Consider the following 7,423-nt stretch of genomic DNA (forward strand, 5'->3'; position numbering starts at 1 on the left):
TGAATAGAAAATATACATTCGGTTTCAATAAACAATTTGACAATAGCAAAAAAACAATCAGAGTCGAATTCATTTCATACTACAAGCTAATGGGATCCTAGTTTTCGCCGCAATTTTAGTCTAAAATATACCTAAAACATGAAAAAGTTAAATATAATCAGTTTAAACTATTATTTTTGTCTTTAAAATGTTGTAATATGATCTAAATACTTTCACATAGTAATATTTTATTATTTTCTTCTATTCAAATCATCTTGAAAAAAAGTTTCAAGGGTTTTTGTGTTTTCAGTCGTGGTAGCGATTCTCGTGGAATTGCCCATATATAAATGTTAATAAAAATTAAACCACTAAACTTACAGTTTTGATTTTTTCTTTATTTGATTAAAATTATTATTACAACTTGCAAAAATATTAGTTTTATAGTTCCAATCAATAGTGATGCATTTATGAACCGTTTCCGGAAACCGTTCCATTAAGGTTTTTATAGAGCTTTCTGTCACTTGTTTCGAACACGTAGTCCATCTTCGTTTAAAATCTACCACACTTTTAGACATCTTTTTTGGAGCTCTAGGCAGTTTGGAGGATTTGCCTCTCTTGGTACAAATACCACATTATTGTTCTTGTAGCACTCAAGACCTTGCTTACCATAGTGATTGGATGAAAAATCAGGAAAAAAATAAGTGGACACATTAAGAAGTCTTATGAATGGAAGCATCCTCTTTTGTAAATATTGCTTAATGTAAATTTCGGTATTTGTAGAGTCCTTTGTAACAATTGTTTGGTTTCTTTTGCCCCAACTGCATATTGGGAAACATAATTTTCTGCTTTTGGGTCCCCTTGAGCATCAGCAACATAAAAATACTGACCCGGAAGCTGCGAAAAATTGTTCTCACGTACGTTTTCTCATCCCTTTGACTTCAATTTCTGTGCTCTGTCTTTGGCCTCTAAATTTTCAGCAGACTTCCTATCAGGAACTTTTTGAGTCTTGTATGCTTTTAAACCTGCATTAGCTTTAACTTTTCGTACCAAATAGTCTGTCTACTGAGTTAACCGAACTGCTTTCCTACCGGAGGTGTTGGGAGCTTTTTTAAAAATGCTTTATATTTATTTTTGGCTTTAGAAACATCATGTGGACCATTCCTTTTACCTAAACCAGGTTTTCTGTCAACGAACAAGTTCTCCCGATACTGTTTAACAACATTGCAATCAGTTTGACCGCAGACCTTTGATTGTTTGATCAACTCTTAGTAGGGCCAATATTATGATTCAAAATTATGATAATGAGGCTCAAAAAAATCATATTGTGGTTTAAATGATTTTTTCATGAGCTCAGGAATTGTGTCTGATTTATTCGAATAAACCCGAGATAACAAGATAGCATGATCTTGTTGCATGCGCGTTGTGACAGGTGGCGCCGTCTAGCTGAAACCAAAAGTCGTCCAGATCTCAACTGGTGTGTGTTTTGCAGATGTTGTATTATAAAAATTCACCTTTGAATCCAATAATTTGGAAATTTTCGATATCAACATAAATTTTATCTCTTAACTATTTAGTTAAATGTATTGAATTCATTCCTTTTACTAAAAGGATTATAAAATTTTTTTTTAATTCATTTTGAAAATGATTAAAAGTTAAATAAAACTGAATGAAGAAAAAACATTTTAACTCAATTTGTAGTAGATTTGAATCAACAAAAATTTAATCATTCAAAGTTTGAATAAATTCTGTTATTAATTAACTTAATTAATTCAATTTAAATAAAGCTTTTGAAGGAAGCTAAAGAATTAGATATTGGGAATGGATTTATGAAATGAAAGGCGGACATTTTTTAATTAAGGATTAAGATTTTAGTGAATTAAGCTCAAATTGAATTAATTACTACGAAGTTCTATAAATAATGATTATAACACTAAGTTTGTATATGAAATTTGGCTATAATATCCATAGTTTACTGTATTATTATATATTTCGGGAATAGCCGGGTACCCGGGAATGTAGAGAAAATTTTTACCGATTCCCGGGAATCAAAAAAGGTCGGGAAATAAAAAACCCTAGTTGCTCGTTATTGATGCATTTGTTTCTCATGAATTACATGAGGATTTCCTGAGCCCCAAATTCTACAATTTTGTATATTCACGAAGCCATTCAGATGGAAATACGCTTCATCGGAGAAGATTTTTGTCGACAAATTTACATTGACTTCAATTTGCTTCATTATCCACTGAACGAATTGCCGACGCTTTCCATGGTCTGCTGGTTTGAGCTCCTAAGTAAACTGAATTTTGTACTGCTTCGTTAAATTTGAAGATGTTGAGAACAATGCCGAATTGATGTTTTCTGGTTTTCGGCGACACTCATCGGTCTCTTGAAAACATGGCTGCTGTAATAGCCATGTTTTCAAGAGACCGATCGCTACATTGACGCACAGATGTCTTACTGTCCATAATCGACCCAGTTTCTTCGAATTTTTAGACCACTTTTCGAATGGTTGACACACTGAGTTAGGTCTTTGACTGGAGAGTTTTCGATCTGTCTATGGCTTAGAACATAATATAGTTGTCGTAACCATGTTCTTTCGGTAACCCTGGCCATTATACATAGATACTTAGGCCAACTCACACACAACACAAAAAACACATCCAACCAAATAACTATAATTGAAATGTGAGAAAGCTTTTGGGAACGAGTAGCGAAATGAAAATGAATTGTTTTCTTTGTATGCGAATATGAAAATCTGAATGAAAGAAAGAACGAACGAACTGAGCCTTAAGTAAATGTTGACATTCACAAGGAGCATGTGACCCGAATTAAAGCTCATAAAATATTGCGAATAAAATTAATAACGGAGGTGGTTGCACAATAACCAACCAACAGCAATTGTTGCTTAAAGCGATTTTCATATAGTTTTCTTCTTTTCGAATTTTTTTTTGGGGGGTAGGGGGTTAAATGAAGATGTGCGACAACGACAAGCAATTGAATTTCATTGACTTTTACTATTGATTAATAAAATATGGCCGCTGGCAAACGTTTAAGGTATAAATAAATAAAGAAAATAAAAAATTGAATTGTTTGTCACAAAAATTCATGGTGGAAATATTAATCTAAAGATAAGATGTGTTTGCACCAAATAAAAATGTATAAAAATAACTTTTAAACGTTGAATAAGTGTCCTTGTAATGCCATGAATAAAAAGGGCGGACAAAGTCAATTGCACGATTATTATTATAAATATTTCTAAGATTCGTTTGTATTTATTGTATTGGTTATACATAAATAAAAATGTGTTTATGTCTTATCAAATTTACGCAGCATTAAATAAACGATTGTTGTACTTTTCTAGATTTCTAGTTAGTTGTTGTATGTATTTTAAGCACATAGCATTGCAAAACGATTTGTATTTATTTCCATTGAATAGAATTTAATATATTTTGTCCAATTTCATTGACACAATGGTTTTGGATTTCTTTTTGTAAATGTCTACTTGACAAACAGAATACCAAAATAGCTTTATAGTTTGTTTCTTTCTAATTTTGCACAAATCATTTAAAGGTTGTACCCTTTGTTGAATGCAATCGGTCAAAGGGTTAAATATATTGTATTTATAGTACATACATCATATCTACTATGTTCATATCTATGTATGTGCTTAATGAACTCATCATTTGTATTGAAATTAAATCTAAAATCAGAGTTAATGAAGATATTCAATAATGAAATATTTGTATCATATATTTAAATGGTAAAGTGAAATTGTTAATTACTAAATAGATTAATCTCGAATCGAATTGAAAAGACTCTTCTTCACATCCAATTAAATCATTCAATTTGAAAATTTCCAAGTAACCAGTACACATGAGTGAATGTAAAACACAGATATTGTATATGAATATACTAAATTTTACATATATTATTTTTGTTGACAAATTGTGCAAAAATGCAGGAAAAATAATTATGCCCGCAAGCTTTATTTAATTCTTAGAAAAAAAATACATATTTTCTTTTCATTTCAAAAATTATATATGTACATATTTTCATTTAAGAAACAAATAAACAAAAAAGTGTAAGAATCTAACGAATAATAAAAGCCTGATTCAGAAACACGACCGGTAAACAATTTTTAAATGTTTGTATGAAAACCACTGAGCTTTAAAATAATTTTTGAGCGTAAAAATAGTTTTCCAGCTGTGTTTCTGAATAATGCACTGAAATTCAAACGAGTCAAGATTTATTTCGCTTGCGGATTTTACACAGAAAAAATTATATTTCAATTCAAACATTTATCCCATATTGAACTGGTTTCAATTATTTCATAATTAAATCAAGTATTCATTTGCTCACAAAACAAACTTTCTTGATATTTTCTATTGAATTTTGTGTTTTAAATTTGATTATTTTGACAATTGAATATACAATTTTCGTTATTGGTTGAATTTCAAATACAAAAATTATTGAATAGATAATTTTCGTAATTGAAAACACATTTTTGTTATTTTTTGTGTTTCAATTACCAAAATTATATATTCAATAACTTTTGTATTTGAAATTCAACCAATAACGAAAATTGTATATTAAATTGTCAAAATAATCAAATTCAAAACTCAAATATTGAAAAATTTGAAATTTGACCCTCAAGATTTAAGGCTTACCGTTTTCCGATTCTAGTAAAAATTTCAGACTATATTTTACCTGGAATATATTATTCTGAATAGGTTTTACTTAAAAATCATAACTAAGGAAATTCGGCTCATTCGCCAACATATGGCCAAAATATTAGTTTTTCTCGAAAATCATAAAATTTAAATCGCACACGCAGAGAAAAAATATAATTTTACATGATTACTGTAACCATTTAAATAGTGTTACAAGATTTTTAACAATATTATAGTCACAGTAACTATTTACATGATTGTGGTAACCATAATATGGTTAATTTATGATTCACATCTTTGTATCAACCATATATATGGTTACAGTAAACAAATATATGTTGTGACAACCATATTTATGATGAATAATTTTATAATAATATGTTGTTCTCAGATTATGATAAGCCTTAAGCCGAGAGCAACATAATATGATAAAATTATTCATCATAAATATGGTTGTCACAACATACATTTGTTTACTGTAACCATATATATGGTTGATACAATCATGTGAATCATAAATTAATCATATTATGGTTACCACAATCATGTAAATGGTTACTGTTACTATAATATAGTTAAAAAACTTGTAACACTATTGGAGTTTTGAAACTGCCGTTAAAAAAATATTTTATTTTGGTTATACCTGCGAATAGGTTAACTGTATCATATGAAGATAAAAACTCATATACAAGTAAATATGGATATATTTTAAGTAAAAATGTGTTTTTATTTTAATATTTCTAAAAATATGTTAATTTTGTTCCTACGTTTCTTGTTCTAGTGGCCTCAGACACGTTAATGGCCTGGCGATTTTTTAATAACTTTAAAATTTTTTAACCAATTTTTTACTTTTATATCTTATAAGAACGACAATTACGCGTACATTTCGATTCTTTTAAATTAAATTGCAAAATTAATTATTTAATGCCAAAATTTTTACAAAAACTGAAAAAATTGCATTTTTCCCCTTGTAAATGCACCTCAAAACTTCAGCGTCGCACAGTGGTATGAGAATAAAAAAAGAAGGAAATAAATCTGTAACTTCTAAACCCTTACGCCGATTTGAATGCGCAAAGAGGAAGTGTTGTCGAGTTTAAGTTTTGAATTTGGACTTCATGACCCCACCAGGAGCGGGACCAGGGATTCCCAAAGTAGGACACCTTGGATATGTTCAATATTTAAAATGATCCTATTTCTTCGTTTGTGTTCCGGTTTAAAAAGAATCTCCTCGTCGAGCACTACATAAAACCTCGTCGTAGCTATCAATTATCTCTTATAGCTTAGGAGATATTCGCATTTGAAAATTTAATTTTCAACATTTTTACCCACCCTACACCAGTTTTTTGGTGACCGCAGTTCCAAATATTCTCCGATTTTATCCATTTTTCTTTTATAGGATTAACAATAGATCTATATATCAAATAAAGAAAGAAGTGTTTAAAAATCATGACTGAGTCCAAAGTTACATGCATTTGAATATAAAAAAAAATTAAAAATTTTTTTCAATTTTTTTGGGAAAAAAGTACTTTTATTCTTTTTAAGTTGTCTAAAAATTTTCTAAGAGGATGTATAATGAATTTGTATTTTTTGAAAAGCTAACTTTACGCCAAATATTTTAAATGAAAAAAAACATTTATAATTTTTGATACCGACGGGATCAGGTCCATTAAAAAAATGCATATTTTTTATGTAAAATTCAACTTTAGGGCAAAAATTCTCAAATCGCATACTCGATATCAAAATATAGTAACCTATTTTAGATGGCCCAATAAGTTCTTAATTATCTTGTAAAGGTTTCCGTTAACCCCGCCCCTATTATGGATATTATAGCCAAAAAACGAAAAAATCCCATTTTTGGGATTTTTCAAGATTTTTTTGGGAATTGCGGGATACTTGATAACAAATTTCAAAATTTGTTTTTATTTTTCCATTTTAAATAGAAAAATCTACATAGCTGTGAAATTTCATTAAAAAATATTCATAAATAAAAATTTTATTTCAATTTGAAAAATTTGTATCTATGCAAAATTCAATAAAAAGCATTTTTTGTCATATTTTTCAAAAAAGTATTTCATGATTTTTTTAATTGTCAAAAGTTATATACATTTTTGAAAAGTAGACAGAATCCTCTATCCATTGATATATAACATGTCTACCTTATGTTTTTTACGTGTCAAATAAATTAGGGAAAATTTAACAACTCGCTGAGAATTTACCTGTATGTGTAATTTTTTTTAAACCGGAACACAAACGAAGAAATAGGATAATTTTAAAAATTGAACATACCCGAGGTGTAATACTTTGGGAACCCCTGGTCCCGCTCCTGGTGGGGTCATGAGGTCCCATAGAAGTTACATATTTATTTCCCTCTTTTTTTATTCTCATACCACTGTGCGTCGTTGCGCCACCAGTTTCTACAATACATAGAACCATTTTAGAGGGGGGGACGGCCTGTACCTAGAAAATGTTTTTCGTCCATACAATCATGGAGCACTCTAATGTACATATATATATATATAGATACATACATATATATATATATGTATGTATCTATATATATATCCCACTAAGGGACTAAAAATATCTTAAAGGAATGGACCTAAGCTTTCTTTTGACTACAAACAAAATTTTAAAAAAAGGGCCCATTTGGAAAAAAAATCGTATTTGCAAAAAAAAAAGTCAAAAATTGTAAGTCTTGAGTTAAAAAATATTTATTTTGATAGATATCCCACTCGCATCCCACTAAGCGACCAAAAGGGTCTTCAAGGATAATA

Source organism: Calliphora vicina, chromosome 1 (genome assembly GCF_958450345.1).
Source record: "Calliphora vicina chromosome 1, idCalVici1.1, whole genome shotgun sequence".
In the NCBI taxonomy this organism is placed as follows: Eukaryota; Metazoa; Arthropoda; class Insecta; order Diptera; family Calliphoridae; genus Calliphora; species Calliphora vicina.